The sequence below is a fragment of the Symphalangus syndactylus genome, chromosome 8, assembly GCF_028878055.3.
Source record: "Symphalangus syndactylus isolate Jambi chromosome 8, NHGRI_mSymSyn1-v2.1_pri, whole genome shotgun sequence".
In the NCBI taxonomy this organism is placed as follows: domain Eukaryota; kingdom Metazoa; phylum Chordata; class Mammalia; order Primates; family Hylobatidae; genus Symphalangus; species Symphalangus syndactylus.
Window position 1 is genome coordinate 78808 of NC_072430.2, and position 18450 is coordinate 97257.

An 18450-nucleotide genomic window follows, 5' to 3' on the forward strand; every position below is an offset into this window, starting at 1 on the left:
TTGGCATCCCTGTTTTCCAATCCTTAAAGTTCCAAAATGCCCTCACTTATTCTTTCCTGCCATTGGATTTTGTCCCATTAAGCTGTAAGGCTGGGAATGCCATAGCCGTCTTGAAAACAGGTAGAAAGATAAGAGAATCACAAAGACGTGGATCATGTTGAATTAACTAACCATTGATACCATCTACTTATTGTGCGATTTCGTAAAAATTGCTCCTTGTTTTTTTCTACAATTAGTTGACTATTCTGTTACTCGAAGTTAAAAACTTTTTTTCTTTTCTTTCTTTCTTTTTTTTTTTTGACAGAATCTTACTCTGTTACCTAGGCTGGAGTGCAATGGCATGATCTTGGCTCACTGCAACCTCTGCTTGCCTGATTCAAGCAATTCTCCCACCTCAGCCTCCCAAGTAGCTGGGATTACAGGTGCAAGCCACCACACTTGGATAATTTTTGTATTTTTAGTAGAGATGGAGTTTCACCATGTTTGCCAGGCTGGTCTCAAACTCTTGACCTCAAGTGATGCACCCGCCTTGGCATCCGAAAGTGCTGGATTACAGGCATGAGCCACTGCCCCTGGCCAAATCATTTTAACCAATAGCAAAGCACATTACTTCATTTTTTCAAAAGTTGCCGGTAATTTCAATAAAAAATATTATATAACATGCTTAATGCAATACAAATGCTTTTCAATGTACAATGGGGTTGTCTTGATAAGATGATCATAAATTGAAAATACTGTAGTTAAAATGTATTCAATATGCCTAACATACTGAACATCACAACTTAGCCTGGCATACCTTTAATGTGCTCAGAACACTTACATCAGCTGACAGTTGGGCAAAATCATTGAATACAAAACCCACTTTATAATAAAGTATTGGATATTTTATGTAATTTATTGAATATTGTACTGAAAGTGAAAAGCAGAATAGTTATATTCTATTCAAAGCTATCACTTTTGCTTCATCATAAAGTTAAAAAACATCATAAATTGAACCATTATAAGTTGGTGACGATCTGTGTATATATATGTGTCTGTGTATCTATATAAATATGTATGTTTATATATATATTTGTGTGTATATATATCCTCTGTGTGTGTGTGTGTGAGAGAGAGAGTGTGTGTGTATGTATGAAATTGTAGGAAAGTAAAATTTCGTGTCTTATAGATACAGCATGTTAACATGTTGGTACCTATCCTCCTGAGATGTAAAACTTTACATGGATAGATGTGTGCATTTACAATTGTACACAAAGAGAAACATATTCGCTAGGCTCTTTAGTTTTCTGTAGTTTCATTCAACACTATCTGGTTTATGTGGATGATTACAAATATAATGCTAGGGTAAAGGTTCTTCTCTATAACTTTGACACTTCCTTGATTATCAACCCTTGGCATATTCTTAGAGTAGGATTTTCTTTTAGAATTAAGATCCTTGTTTTAGGACTCTAGCCTGTTAACACACAGAGCCAATAATTATTCAGAATGGTTGGGTTAATTCACATTCCCACAGATGGGACATCAAATGTCCAGGCTGCACAGCCTCATTAACACTAGATTTTCTGGACATTTTATATAGTATTTCATCTGATATAAAAAGTAGAATTCTAATTTAATTATGGTTGTTAATTTATTTTTATATTTTTAGTCATTATGAAAATGTTTAACTATATGAAAAGCCTGGAAAGTGTTGTTGTTTTTTTTAAGGTAGTACTTCAGAAATATTTGTGATACTTAATTTTTAAAAATTCACTCTAAAAGAATCTTGAAATGTCTCTTTAATGAAATGGGACATAAATACTCATCACATTAGTGAAAAATATGTGTTTAAAATCTCTGCAGCAATCCTGTAAATATTAATAATTTTTTAAAAAATTGACATCTTCAAAATATAAATGTTCTAAACTTATAATCAGTTAAATATGTATCTATTAATACATATAGATACATGTATCTAAATAAATTTGAAGACTTCAAATTCCAGGTACAATATAATTTTTTTCTATCCTGTGATTTGTCATTCAGGATTTTGTAATTTGAACAGAAATATTTTGCCCTAACCATATGTTTTTTCTCTTACCTAAAAATGTTATTTTATGAAAATTGTTTTAAAGGTCAGTTTGCATGTTGGAAAGCATCTTGTACAATGTTACATAACATATTTCATATTTGGCTGTGTTGTTTTAACTGTGTAAATATGGTTTAAATCTATGATGCTCTTTAGTGCTGATCATGAGGCAAAGCAAATTTATCTGTATGAAAGGCTCCTGTTAATTTTTAACTTTCAAAAGATTACATACATTCACCCTCTTCTGAATTTTAATTCCTGATGCAAAGATTATGAAATCTCGAGAGGATAATGAATCAGCTTCTGATTACATTCTGGAATCACGATTTGGTCACCCATCCAAGAATGCGTATTCAATTTCCTTTACATTACACACATATGTAATACCATGCTGAGTGATGTTGGGAAAGGTGTGTCTTCAGTGATGCCTTCATGAAGTTACAGTCTCACCACACTGAGGTATTTTCTTTTTAAACCTTTCTTTTCTGCTGTGAAGAAGTGCCTAAGAGATGAACAAGTGGGAAAAACTGAAAAAAAATCTTCATCTAATTCAGCAACTAGCTTTCGTATCTTCTAAGAATTTTTGTCTCCAAAGAGCTCTAATTTTCATTCCTTTACAAGCTTTATTTCTCTCTCCTTTCCAATACCAGACTTTGCTCTGTTTGTTTTCCCTACCTTTTTTAGAGACGCCTACAATAGAAAAAACTATGACATATTCAATACATCTGAAAATTTTGCATTGCCATTAATAAGAATGAATTATCTGTTTATAAAGAAAAAAATAAAAATATGAACCGAGAAAGCACAGAAGGTAGTAACCACATTTCGATGTTTATCATGGAATCCTCTTTATAATCCATCTGTTACAACTCCACAGAACAAATGACAAGTAATTGTGAAGTTTCCCCTCATTTTATAGGTTTGGTCTTGTAAGGCATACAACACAAATTTTATTTACTTTTCTTTTTGGTATTTGGTCAAGTGGCCACTGGGTGGATGATGGAGCCTCTTGGGATATACAGTCTTCTTCTAGTTTTGTTGATGTAAATATTACTGTGTGTTTTTCATTCACTTGTCATTTTACAAGGCATGCTTCGTTAAAAATATGTCAGCATCACAGTGACAAATCACAAAATTTAAAAGGCACAAGAAAAAAACAATTTATTTAAAACATTCCTGTGTAAAAGTAGTCACCACTCTTAGTATTCTTCAACTATTTTTATTCTATTTAAATGCAAGTCTAGTTTTATCTCGAGTGTCTGACCTTGATGATATGGTTTACTTTAAACTTAGAAAATATTGAACTCTATTGGAAATTTCCTACAGATCAGCTTTTCTAGACGCCAAGTGCCTTGTTTTAGCCACGGTGATGACAGCAATTGGGTTCTCAGGGATTCTGGCCTCTGGCATCATCTCAGTTGTTTATAATTGAAGTTGGCTCTGATGCGAACTCAGCTTAGAGGCATGGTTGGACTGCTGGGCTTAAGGCTGGCCTGCCAGGAGGTTGCCTTGAGGTGTAACTAGGCAAAGAAAGAAGAAGGTTGGGCAAAATTACCAACAATCTTCAACTATGAATTTTTATGAGTAGGGGCTTCCCACACCATCAGGCACTCTGAGCTGGAGAAACAAGGGATTTTGAATTGAATGTTTAGTTTTTAGGCTTGATAGTCAGATTAGGGAAGTTTTGGGTACACCTTTCCCACTCTAGAGTCCTCTCCCTAACTCAGGGCCAATTTGGGACGTGGGCTCAATGGAAAAGAGTGCTGAGATCAATTAGAAATATCCATCATGAACATAGGAGGCAGGCATTCTGGCCAAGGGGTGTGTCTTCCCACTTTGTATTCCAGAGTGCGATTTCTTCTTGCTATCTGTCCCTCCATAAATAAGCGTTGGGTGGAGGACAAGCTGGTTACAATCGAGGATGGAACGAGATTCTAGCAGAATTGCAGAATGAACTGAGAGCCACCAAAGTGTGCCTCTGTGAACCAGCAGAGAGAGCTGTGGAAGGCAAAGGAAGAGGAACCAAGAGGCCAGATAATATTCCTGCTTCCCCTACGTTGTGAGAGTGAAATGGTCCGCAACCTATGTCAGTAATTAACCAGAGGCTTTTTAGAGAGTAAGAATTCTGATAGACACTTCAATAGCTGAAGTCGCTCTTCAGTACTGCACATAACCTGTGGACAGATTTTCATCATTATTAATTCATTTATTCAATAGATACATATTAAATTCAAGGCATAGTTCTAAACTATGCAGTCAATTACAAAAAATAAATAATAATGAAGGGCATTAGCTCTGCCTCATAGGACGTTAAAGCTCTAGCTGCTAAATGAGACAAGTAGGGTTCCCACATCAAGTGCCTGGGCTCCTGTTTTAACCTGGACTCTGCTTCCGATGGCTTCTCTTGTTTCCGTTTTGGTAAAGCCGTCATTTTGCTTAGTCCCTATCCTTGCTATGGTCACCCACCAGCAGGTGGACCTCCTTGACCGTAACTACACGCATAGATCTTTGATTGTTTCTTTTCAAATGTTTGCTTACTTTAGAGCTGCAGTCGAATGTCGTTTGGACCATAAGACTCTGAGGCTGTGTGTGGTTGAAGCTGTCTTGAGACTCAAAGAGCTATTGAGGAAGGGATTTGGTAGCTGAACTCTTTTGAAGTTTTTCTCTGTCTCTCACACATCTGGGGCTGAATAGCTGAATATATTGTTTAATTTCTACATCGATAATAGTTTAATAGGCATTCATGCAAATAAGTTCTGCTGGGAGTTTATTGTCCTACTCCAATAACCAGTAATGCATGCCTTGAATTCAGTGTAGGTATAAATTCTACATGGTAAGTGAAACTGTCTTTATGAATTACTGCTATAGAATATACTAGATTGTGTAGGTTTTAGTACAATCTAGGTAATTATCAAGCCTTGTAATATTTTCAGGAAAGTGATCCTTTCACTTCAGTTTATGGAACTTGGAAATTTTTCCATTGCCACCCACTAGTTAATCATAAACTTAATTCTATGTATCTGAATTTATTTTTCTATTTATAAATGTATCTGGATGCTTTCTCAAAGGTTTCCCAGAATAAAAACCTATGATTTTGAAAAATTAAAAGAGAAGTAATTAGAATTGTGTTAAAAAACAGAATCAGGCCGCGCATGGTGGCTTATGCCTGTAATGCCAGCACTTTGGGAGGCTGAGGCGGGAGGATCATTTGAGGTCAGGAGTTCGAGACCAGCCTGGCCAACATGGCAAAATCCCACCTGTAATAAAAAAATACACAAGTTAGCTGGGTGTGGTGGTGAATGCCTTTAGTCCTAGCTACTCAGGAGGCTAAGGGAGGAGAATCGCTCGAACCCAGGAGGCTGAGGTTGCAGTGAGCCAAGATAGTGCCACTGCACTCCAGCCTGGGTGACACAGTGAGATCCTGTCTTAAAAAAAGAAAAGAAAAAGAAAGAAAACCAGAATCATACAATGAGAGAGGTTGTATAGCCCTTTTAATTGTCCATAATGGATACATTTCTTTTTCTGCGTAATAGTTTATCAGCATGAAAAAAAAAAGAGTCACTGAACACTGATAATTTTCTTCTCTCTCTCTTTATTTTTCCTTTTTTTTTGAGATGAAGTCTTGCTCTGTTGCCCAGGGCTGGAGTGCAATGGCAACATCTCTGTTCACTGCAACCTTCACATCCTGGGTTCAGGCGATTCTCCTGCCTCAGCCTCCCAAGAAGCTGAGATTACAGGTGCATCCCACCATGCCTGGATAAGTTTTTGTATTTTCAGTAGAGATGGGGTTTCATCGTGTTGGCCAGGCTGGTCTCAAACTCCTGACCTCCGATGATCTTCCCGTTGTAGCCTCCCAAAGTTCTGGTGATGATTTTCATTTAACGGTGTTCTACAAAGTGAGTTTAGGCAGTGAAAAGGCACATGTCATCTATAGTTTACCAGAAAGTAGTACTGGTCACCAGCATTGAAGCATACTCCTAACCCTGGAAAATTTCTTCAGCTGCCAGAATTAATCTCAGATTTTAAGACTGGAGCAAAGACTAATTTGGTATGTGTTCATTTAGATTAGTAAATCTCCATGGTGTTCGAGCTGTATAATATCAAATCTAAAATAAGCCAAGAGAGTTGAACAATTTCTCATCTCTCAGAAAAAAATGCATCATTTTCAAGAGATTTAAGATTGAATTTAAAATCCAACTGCCTATTCCAGTGTATGTTTCTCCAGAATAAGGCCAAGCCCTAAAATTCTGGAGAGTGTCCTCCAAGTTGTGTTTAAGTAATAATTGATAAATCTATGGTTTAGATACGTATGGAATTCCATATAACTCTAGCTCCAGCCTTTGTGAGTAAAAATTGGCAGTGACCATGGCCTTAATGGAGGCATGTGGTTAATTGGAATTTTCGGTACCAAAAGTCTCCTTGTTACTAGGTTATCGGGGTACCCTATAATAGTATCCATAACTCATTGCCCACTTGTCTGTTTTGATTTCTTTTTTAAAAAGACAATTTTAGGGCAGGCGCGGTGGCTCACGCCTGTAATCCCAGCACTTTGGGAGGCCCAGGCGGGCGGATCACGAGGTCAGGAGATCGAGACCATCCTGGCTAACACGGTGAAACCCCGTCTCCACTAAAAATACAAAAAATTAGCTGGGCGTGGTGGCGTCGCCTGTAGTTCCAGCTACTTGAGAGGCTCAGGCAGGAGAATGGCGTGAACCCGGGAGGTGGAGCCTGCAGTGAGCAGAGATCGTGCCACTTCCAACCTGGGCTACAGTGACACTGCGTCTCAAAACATACAAACGAACAAAGACAATTTTAAACTTGGAGGTTTTGTACCTCAATTCACATATGTGGCATATTTATAAAATAATCATGCCTTTACATATTTTTCCTTTGACATCTTAGCTGTATATCCAAGCCATTTATGTTTTTTAATTGCCACAAATATCGCACCGAACTAGAGCACCAGGTACAAAAATGCCTGGTATAGCATTTCTTCTGGTTCTTGAAAGTTATTTTAATCCCCATGTTTAAGATATTCCTAGACAGCTATATGTAACTATAATTACTTCTGCTAGGTAGAAACATCTCTGTGGTCAACACTTGTGAAGTGCCTTGTAAATAAAAATATGCTTGAGTAGAAATAGTATTTTGCAAATATAGCCGTAAATAGAACTACTGATTTTACCAAGAATTAAAGACTCCAAACTCTTTGTCTTTCAACTTTGGTTGATAGGAACATCTGATTACAATGAGCCAAAAGCCTATGTGATCATTAATGAGGTAATTTTAACACTTACAAATGACACAGCTAATTTGTAATAGGTTTTTGAAGTGCAAATTGCATGTTTCTGTTTAAATAATGAGAGTAAAATATGGACACTATTCACACTCTATATACACAACTAACCCCAACTTGTCTCTAGAAGAAAGGTCTAATTTTTCCGGTCTCATCCACAAAATGAAGAGTTAAAAAGCTGTATCTTTATTCTCACTTTAAGTGATTTTTTAACCACTGTATAACACTACTACAGTTTGTTTGGAGATAAAATAACTCATGGTGAGAAATCCAGTTCTTGAAAGAAATCATTTTACCTTCAATCACATTTAGGATATCTATGCTTTTAGGGTAAGGATGAAAATTTATAAACATTTGTTAAATTATGCAACTGTTTTTGAAGATGTTTCAAAATTACATTTTCCTTATTGTACAACTAGTTTTCATGTATTTACAAATGAGACACATGAGAATTATTAATGCAAAAGCATAGCATATTGACAAAGTTTATAATGTAAATAGTTTAGTTAGGAAAGAATGTAATAAGTGAATTATCAAAGCTATTTTATTGGTCCCTAGATTTGCCATAGAAGAAAATGAAGCACCCTTATAAAAATTTCTCAGCAGTGAGAAAATTTAAGGTCTATTTTGTATGCCGTAAGCTCTAAAAAATATTATTGCCAATAAAAATAGAGTGCCTGATAATAAAACACAATCTAAAATTGTCTTTTTAAAGGTTCACTCTTATTCTTCTTCCCTTCCTATGTGTGCACAGAATACTGTCACTGTCTTGATTGGAACACTGTCTCTCTGTCTCAGAGGGTGTACAGTTGTAGAAGGGAGAAAATATTTGTTCATTTTGCTTCCTATAAGGTAAGGTCTCAGTGGTTGAAGGTCAATTAACAAACTTTTTGTCTTCATACTACTATCTTGGAATTACCAACTGGCTTCTATTTAGATTTTGAAAAATAAAAGAAAAGAACTAGCATTTGTTAGAACTTACTGTGTTCCAGAAACTTTATTGATACCATTTCTTCTCATTATCACATTCATTCTTTCAATTAGTATTATCTTTTCCATCTTAAGAAGGTGGGACCAGAGGTTTTGTAATGTCCATTAACCCACTGTGGATTTCATGGCTTGCAAGAAGAAGAAAGCGTGGTGGAACTCAGGTTTGTCTGATTCCAAATTCACATCCTTTCATATCTCCATGAAAGATAGAAAAGATAAATTGGGCTCTATTCTAACAAGAGAAACACAATTTTCCATCAGAAAAATGAATGATTCTTAAACCTCAAAAATAAAACATGTAGCAAAAGCTCAGTTCAAGAGTAGACATAAAGGTTGTGACATGGGTAGTAGGGATATATGTCTAGTGACATAGATTTGCTATGCATATCTGACCAAAAATCTCCCTCGTGATTTTCAAATCAGATGCACAACTGCATTTAATGAGTTTCACAAATCATTAACATCAGTCTCTGAAAACAAGATTGTTAAAAAATATTAAGATTTTCAACAACAAAGATCTTATCTAAATAGTAAGGAGATTATATTAGATGGCTCGATTCCCTGGGCAGTCTAGTTGACAATTCAACTTGTTCAAAGCTATAACATATGGCAACTTAAAAAATTATGAAAGTTTTTCTAACTTTGTGCTTAAGGTAGTTGGCCATTCTTCCTCTTGGGAATAAAAAGTGCAGATTTTCTGTCGAAGCATTTTGCTATTGTTTTTCAATTTCCATTTATGAGAAATAGATAAAATAGCAACTTTTTAGTTACAAATTTAAAGTCAAAATGGAGATAATTAAGTATCTCCATTAATTAAGTAAAGATTAATTTTTTAAAAAATAGCATTTACTAAATTCTAATTAATCAATTGATTGACTATTTTTATCCCTGGCTCAATGTAACTCTCTTTGAAATACTCTTGTCTCAATTCTAGTTTATGTCAACAATGTGTCATCACAGATGACTATTTGTCATCTTGATCTCTCGGTTCTATGAACACCTTCGATCTAATGACAATGTTTTCCAATAGAATTGCTTCTACTCAAACTTCTGAGATCAAATTTGTGGATTTAGTCTCACCCCAATCAATTCTTCAACTCTAAGGACACCAACTGGTGTCCTACAATTCAATTCAATCCTGAGACTGTCTATCTGGAGATAGCATCAGATCCCACAAGTTCAGGGCTCAGGCCCACAAGACTGCCCCCCCACCGTTAGAGACGAGTTGTGGGCCTCCCATACTCCTGACCAACTGGCTATAAATTAGGACTTCCATGGATTCCTTCCCCAGGTTCTATAATTTGCTAAGACGGCTCACAGAACCCAAGAAAGCACTTTGCTTACAGTTACTGTCTGATACAAATCAGGAACAGTCAAATAGAAGAGACACACAGGGCCAGGTATGGTGAAAAGGGGCACAAAGAGGGCCGACAGTTTCAACCATCTAGTTAGGCCTTCATCTTTCTGGTGTCCAGCACCCACCCTGAAGCTCTACGGGTCTCCAGCCACCACTCATGTCATGTCAATAGCATAAACTCAGGTATGGCTAAAAGGGACTTATGACTAGTAAAGGATGGTCCTCTCATCTCTATCAGGAAATTTCAAGTTTTAGGGGCTCTGTACAGTGAACTGGGGAGGAAGACCGAATAGGACATACCCTAGACCAGTTGTGCTAACTACTGTGTGCCTCAAAATTGCCTACAGTTGTGTTAAAATAAGAGATTGCTGAGACCTGCTATTGGAATTTCAGATTTGGTAGATCTGGGGGTGTAACCTGAGAATTTGCAGTTCTAGTAAGTTCCCAGGTGATGCTGATGCTGCTAGCACAGGGACCACACTTCCAGAAGGACTGAGTGAAGCATTGTCATTACTTATAATAGCAACTTCTCTGTAGTCACAATTTCATTCATCCCATTCTCTGAGCTCCTCCTTTAATCATTCCTTTTCATACACTGACATAAAATTTTTCAATCTCTCTGAGACCTCCAAACTATTATTTTATCATATTCACAATGACCCTTACCTCCTTGATGTCGACTCTATTGCCTGTTCTCCTGCCTAAATTCCATGGCCAACCATTCCCAGGAAACTTCAACTTCCTTGTTTCTCTTTCACTTTGCTGAATCTAACCAGGAAAATAACCCTGCTTAGATCCAAATTTACACCAAATCCTCACATATATTTGAGCAACTAGCTATATGGACCAATTTGAAAAATATCCCACTTGAAACTGAGAATTTCAGTGCCGCCTATCAATCAGTCATACTACATATGTTCCAATCTATTCACCCTCTAATTTACTTAGTTTTGTATCTTATCCTGTCTCTAATCCCTAACACTTCCCCAGAAATCCTCATTCTCTTTTTGGTTGTGCTTCCCTGAGAACATTGCGTCACCCAAAGACAACTTCCACAGACTCCTGAAACAATTTAAACTCACTTTCCCATGTCTATATCCACAAACCCTTCCTTTTCATCTATTATTATCGTGAACTAACTGGCCCCTGTCTGTATATTGTCTGATGATGATTTCTATATTACAGGGTTAGAGATACTTTCTCATCATAGCTAGCTTAGAATCAAATCCATGCAGTCCACCACTGAAACTGGGGTTCCAAGTCAGTGTATTTGGAGAGGGAGAGCTAGTAGAAAAACAAGGATGAAAAGATCCAGGATGAAGCTCCTGATGGAAGAAAAGGCCATTTTTACTATTATGAACCCCTTGAAGTAGACCATAAGCATTCTCATCTGGACAAATATCCATTCATCCACACCAGTGAGCTGATTAAGTTTTAGGGTTTGAAGGGTCAATGAACAATTATTCCTCATTCAGCAATTAAAGAAGGATTAATATGAATATTATCTTGAAGAAGTTTAATTTAAAATGTATTTCATTGATCTTTGGCAATTGTCTTCTATCAGATCATTACCAATCAATATGAGTTGGGAGGAAGGGAGAAAACCCAAAACTTAATCAGATGCCTGAAGTTAAGGAACATTTTATAACCAACCCAGGGAAAAAAAAGGCTCAAAAAGGGAAAGATGAGGACATAGAAAATACATTTCAAATATTTTAACTTTTTGACAAAATGTCAGTTCTGTGCAAGAAAAACTGATGATTGTGTGAGTATAACTTTGTCATTTACATCTGCCAATGTGTTCAGAAATATATAACCTATAAGTTTTTTTAATAGTTTGACACAAAATTTGTTCATCAAAGTATCTAAAACATTCTGAAAATACTAAAAATTTTCAATTTAAATATTAAGCTAAACAGCTCTGTATATATAAATAAGCTCAAACAAACATGCACGCTCCCCAACAATAACACTGCTACAGATATTGACTGGTGGTTTTGGTTTCATTTCATCTTATAATGGCAAATCTGGTTAAAACCTAGATTCTGGGCTGGGCGCAGTGGCTCACGCCTGTAATCCCAGCACTTTGGGAGGCCGAGGCAGGCAAATCACAAGGTCAACAGATCGGGGCCATCCTGGCCAACATGGTGAAACCCCATCTCTACTAAAGAAACATACAAAAATTAGCTGGGCGTGGTGGCACGTGCCCGTAGTCCCAGCTACTCAGGAGGCTGAGGCAGGAGAATTGCTTGGACCTGGGAGGCGGAGGTTGCAGTGAGCTGAGATTGTGCCACTGTACTCCAGCCTGGTGACAAAGAGAGACTCCGCCTCAAAACAAAACAAAACAAAACCTCAGATTCTGAACTGAATCTCAGAATAAGGATCTCGAAGAGGTCAATATGTATGTAATCTATTCTTAAAGAAAAATTTTCTCTAATTGTATATTGGACTGTCACACAGCTTCTGACTTTGTTTATACCCTTAAAAAGTATCTAGATTTATGTGTAGCTTTTGTAAAGTGAAAGCTCAGAATGTCTACTCTGTCCTGGTACCCCTTTAGTTTAATTGCTGGAAAATATTTCATAAAAATGAATTGGTCAACAAATGGAAAATTTGAACTTTGCATACTAAAGTTTTTTTTTTTTTTCAGACGGAGTCTTGCTCTGTCGCCCAGGCTGTAGTGCAGTGGCGTGATCTCGGCTCACTGCAAGCCCCACCTCCCAGGTTCACGCCATTCTGCTGCCTCAGCCTCTCCGAGTAGCTGGGATGACAGGCACCCGCCACCACGCCCGGCTAATTTTTTTGTATTTTTTAGTAGCAACGGGGTTTCACCATGGTCTTCATCTCCTGACCTCGTGATCCACCCGCCTCGGCCTCCCAAAGTGCTGGGATTACAAGCGTGAGCCACCGCGCCTGGCCTGCATACTAAATTTTTACTTCATATTATCGACTCTTGAAAAATAAGCGTGTATATTAGAAATGACACTCATTTGACTATACCATAATGCATTTCAGACTTTTTATCTTCAGCTACAGAATTTCTCCATCCTTTGAATTATGTTAGCTGGCTTTAGTTGCCCAGTTTTGGTGATCCACCTCCACTAATTCACAGCTCTATTGTACTGCCCCCGGGGATGCATTTCCATAGATCTGCCTTGTTATGAGTGTCATTTTTTTCTTCTATTTTGTTGACTGCCATTCAAATATTTTTGGCTTTATCAGAGAGTTTCACTTTATTGTTTGTTACCTCCTCATTTTTTTAGCTTTTCATAAGTTACTGTGTTATATCTGCCTGGGCTTTTGGTTCCTTTACAGATTTGTTTGATATTATTTTTAGCTTATGATACTTCTAAAGTCTGTACCCTTTTAATTTTCACTTGCTTCATCTTCACATTCTTGTGTTTTGTTTTCATTTCAAAATACCAGAAAGTAAAATGTCTCAGCAGCTTGGTGAGTGGAATAGTTTATTTATAATCCAAAGAAAACACATACTTTTTGTGAGCTATCTGCTTATAAGTAAAAATTTTATATAGACATTCTTGAAAAAAAATCTTAAATTTCTGGGGGATTGAATGAGATTTTAAAAATCATTCTATACAACAACAGGTGCAAAATTTGTATTCCTCTACTCAAGAAAAATAATTAATGAACATTTGTTATTAGTTTACTAACATCTAAATGCTAATGTATCAATTATACATTATTAAAACACAATTAAGCTGAAGAGGTGAAAAAGTATAAAACAAACCAGTGCATAATTTACCTTTATTCGTATGAAACATCTTTTTCTCTCCTGAAAATAGAGATTAACCAGTGGTGTGCTGGGGCGGGAGGGGGTGTGTTGGAGGGAGAAAAGCCATGATTTGTACAATTTGCCCATTTCCATGTTTTAAATACTCCCACCCTGGCCAATTTCAAGCTACCAGCAATTTGATAACCAGTTCACAACATTTTTGAAAATTTAATAATCAGCTCTCAAAAGCTGGTACAGGCCAGGCTAAGCCAGCTTCAGCACAAAACTGAAAATGATTATTAATCTTTACTAGCTCCAGATATCTTTTAACATATATTGAAATCTATGACCCTTAAAAAGAAAACATATATACAGATTTTGACAAAACTTTGCAGTTCCACTCATGGATCCCTGTATAAGAATCCCCTTTCTATGTGTGTTTGCAATTTGAAGAGTTCAGACTTTATGATTCACAGGTGATAACTAATGATTTAATCTCAACACTTAGGCTTTTATAATTTGGGAGTCACGTGTTTAACTGCTGTAGTAGTAACTGCTTCTTCTCAGAGAAACTTAGAAGCTAAGACCAGGGCAATATCCCTTGGTCTGCAACACACCTCTTCTTTCTGAGCATATCGTATAAGAAGCTAACTTTGTCTCAAAGTTCATATGACTTTTGCATTTTCAATTACTAGCTATTTTCTTTTGGAACTGTAGGACTGGCAGAAGTTTCCCTCTACCCTCTGAAGGTATGATAACTGAGTGTATGAAATAAATGGATAACGGGCATGTCAAAAGAAGAAAAGGTGTACACATTTATTACACGCATGGGGAAATCACAGGAAAGAAAAGTGGATGCAAAAACAAAACAAAACAAAACAAACAAAACAACGCAAAGAAAAAACCCCAGTGAGATTTAGGAGCTTATAGGGAATGCAGGAGGGAGAATGTAGGAAACTTAGGGGAGGGGAAATGACTTTTGGGAAAGATGACCAGACCCTTAGCAGAATAGATGATAGTTTGTGACAGTCTGTCTTGGTGTGGTTTGGACTCTTAGTCTTCTCTCCTGTGATACGAGGAGTCAATTTTCCCTGGCTGATGACACTCCTAGGAAGGAGATGAATGTCTTTGTGCTGATAAGACAGTATCTTGAAGCTTTATTTTCCAATTCAGTTCTAAATCTGCAGTGTATCAAAATCTCCTCATTATGCTTTGGATGTTATGGTAGATAAATGGTATCTTCACAAAGATACATTCATTCTGGTATTGAAAGTTCCTTTTGGGGGGTTTCTCTTTAGGAAGGTAAAGAGAGTGCAGAGAAAGCATGTCCCGCATTTGTTGTTTTTCAAGTATTTTCAGTTCGATGTAATCAGTGCACCAAAGCAATCCACTCAGGGCTGGCATTTCCTGAGCACCTTCAGAACTCTTTTCCATCCCCAGTTATTTCTATCAGATCATGTGATTTAAGAACTACTTTTACTTGCCACTTACATATATATTGAAAAGGCAAACTTTCCTTTCATAGTTTGCTAATTTTGGCAAAGTACATTAACAAAAATTAAGTAAGTGAAATTTTCTGTTCTATTGTTTTGAAAACAATTCTAGAAACTGTCCTTGTAAGAACAGCAAAGAGAGATAAAAAAAAGATAATTCTCAACTGCTGCTTCAACCATTCTTTTCTTAACAATGTATCCAATTAAAAGACAAAACTCTCTTTTCAGGTTTATATGTATCAATTGCTTAATTAGAAAGTAAATACTCCACCCCATATAATCTGGTGTCAAAAAACGTATAATAAAATTACTTTGATTTTGTTGCTGATAAGTTTGTGAATTTAAATCTCAACTTACAGTGATGAATTTATTTGCTTTGTGCTGACAAGACAGTATCTTGAAGTTTTGTTTTCCAACTCAGTTCTAAATCTGCAGTGTATCACAATCTCTTCATTATGCTTTGGATGTTATGCTACATAAATGGCATCTTCACAAAGATACATTCATTCTGGTATTCAAAGTGCCTACTTAAAATTCTGCACGAACAGTTTTATTGAAAAAATATGTAGACAAGCCATTTATTATACACAGTGACTTGGAACAAATTCTTATAAGAAGCATAGCATGTCTTCCATTAAATGTATACATTTTATAAAAAGTTACTGAAAGTCTTCCTGAGGTTAAACAATAAATCTTTTAAATTTAATCACTGTGCTACCTCAAAGGTATTTTTTTCTTTAGGACACTCACTTAGGGCATACGGTCAGATTTCAGCCTACTTTAAACAACTAGGCAGTATTTTTAGTGCATTTTTCTGTTTGTTAAAAAGCTAGTTGTTGAGAATAAGTTGCTCAATTATCTTCGTCAATTACTTTTTGTTTTGTTTTGTAATTATTATCCTATTTTGGTTTTCCTTTAGAATTGTGAAATATCTTGAATCAGAAATTGCAGAGAATATATAAATGAGTAAGCATGCACTCTGCAATCAAACTAGATCTCGAAAGTGTTTTGTTGTAGTTTATACCTTGAATTCAAAGTGCCATTTTATACAAGGCACTTGAAAAATTTTCAAGCTCATCTATTTCATAATAGTACAAAATTTATTGTTGTTTTATTTGCAAGGAGATAGACCAGATAAAAGATCACTTTATTTCTTACAGTGTTGACTTTGATATTCTAACCTTGTCAGTTTATACAGATTAATGAAGACTCCGTACATGTAAAATTCACTATAATTTTTTTTCTGGCATGAGAGTCCAAACAAATAGTCAAACAGGTAACTACATATTCAAACACGTCAAGCAAAAATATACAATAGCTTGACAAAAAAGAAAAAAGAAGAAAAAAGAAACCCCTATACATGCCTTAACATTCTTAAACTCTGAGGACCAAATCAGATTCAAAAGAAACATTTCCGGTGGGCAGGGAAAGGGCTAAAAAGCTAAAGTATATAATAAGTAAATTCCCCATTGCTATCAAATATATGAGCAGCATGACATTTCAACACATGTTAAAGTTTTCTGAAAAAAGTTCTAGGATAATAGGATTTCAACTTTGGATTCTACAGATACCATTCTTGGGATTGGTATGGGAGAATCATCCTCTTCATGTATTAGTGGATTCAAATGAAAAAAATTCAGGCAGCTAGTTCCTTTCCAAGAAGCCTTAGAGATTGTTGCACATAAAAATATGAACCATATTTCTGATTCAAACTTTAATTAGAGAATTCTCTTTATTCCCTCTTCTGCATAAAATTATGTACCGGCACTCTGCTCTCCAGACAAGTAAAACTTCTTACCTGCTATCATTTGAGACACCCAAGACTCAGAACATATTATTTCGTATCTGAAAGTCCCAACAAAACTTCTCAGAACAAAAACAACAGAAAGTTAAATACAGAGAGACAGGGTATAAAACAGTGGTTACCAGGGGCTGGGGGTGAGGAGAGAAAATGGAGACAGAGAATTCAGAGGATGCAAAGTTGCAGATATGTAGAATTAACAAGTTGAGGGATCTGATGCACAACATGAGCACTGTAGGTATTAATATTTACTGTATTTGGCATTTTACTAAAAGAGTAGTTTGTGGGTACTATTTCCTCACACACATATCCAGAAAAAAAGTAACTGAGATTTTCAAAGGGAATGCTTCCAGTTTTTGCCCATTCAGTATGATATTGGCTGTGGGTTTGTCATAGATAACTCTTATTATTTTGATATACGTCCCATCAATACCTAATTTATTGAGAGTTTTTAGCATGAAGGGCTGTTGAATTTTGTCAAAGGCCTTTTCTGCATCTACTGAGATAATCATATGGTTTTTGTCGTTGGTTCCGTTTATATGCTGGATTAAATTTATTGATTTGTGTATGTTGAACCAGCCTTGCATCCCAGGGATGAAGCCTACTTGATCATGGTGGACAAGCTTTTTGATGTGCTGCTGGATTCAGTTTGCCAGTATTTTATTGACGATTTTTGCATCAATCTTCATCAGGGATATTGGTCTGAAATTCTCTTTTTTGGTTGTGTCTCTCTCAGGCTTTGGTATCAGGATGATACTGGCCTCATAAAATGTGTTAGGGAGGATTCCCTCTTTTTCTATTGATTGGAATAGTTTCAGAAGGAATGGTACCAGCTCCTCCATGTACCTCTGGTAGAATTCTGCTGTGAATCCATCAGGTCCTGGACTTTTTTTTGTTGGTAAGCTATTAATTATTGCCTGAATTTCAGAGCCTGTTATTGATCTATTCAGAGATTCAACTTCTTCCTGGTTTAGTCTTGGGAGGGTATATGTGTCCAGGAATTTATCCGTTTCTTCTAGATTTTCTAGTTTATTTTTGTAGAGGTTTTTATAGTATTCTCTGATGGTAGTTTGCATTTCTGTGGGATCAGTGGTGATATCCTCTTTATCATTTTTTATTGCATCTATTTGATTCTTCCCTCTTCTTCTTTATTAGTCTTGCTAGTGGTCTATCAATTTTGTTGATCTTTTCAAAAATCCAGCTCCTGTATTCATTGATTTTTTGAAGACAGGGAAGCTCTCTATCACCACTCCTATTCGACATAGTGTTGGAAGTTCTGGCCAGGGCAATGAGGCAGGAGAAGGAAATAAAGGGTATTCACTTAGGAAAAGAAGAAGTCACATTGTCTGTTTGCAGATGACGAGATGGTATATCTAGAAAACCCCATTGTCTCAGCCCAAAATCTCCTTAAGCTGATAAGCAACTTCAGCAAAGTCTCAGGATACAAAATCAATGTACAAAAATCACAAGCATTCTTATACACCAGTAACAAACAGAGAGCCAAATCATGAGTGAACTCCCATTCACAATTGCTTCAAAGAGAATAAAATACCTAGGAATCCAACTTACAGGGGATGTGAAGGACCTCTTCAAGGAGAACTAGAAACCACTGCTCAATGAAATAAGAGAATACAAACAAATGGAAGAACATTCCATGCCCATGGGCAGGAAGAATCAATATCGTGAAAATGGCCATAGTGCCCAAGGTAATT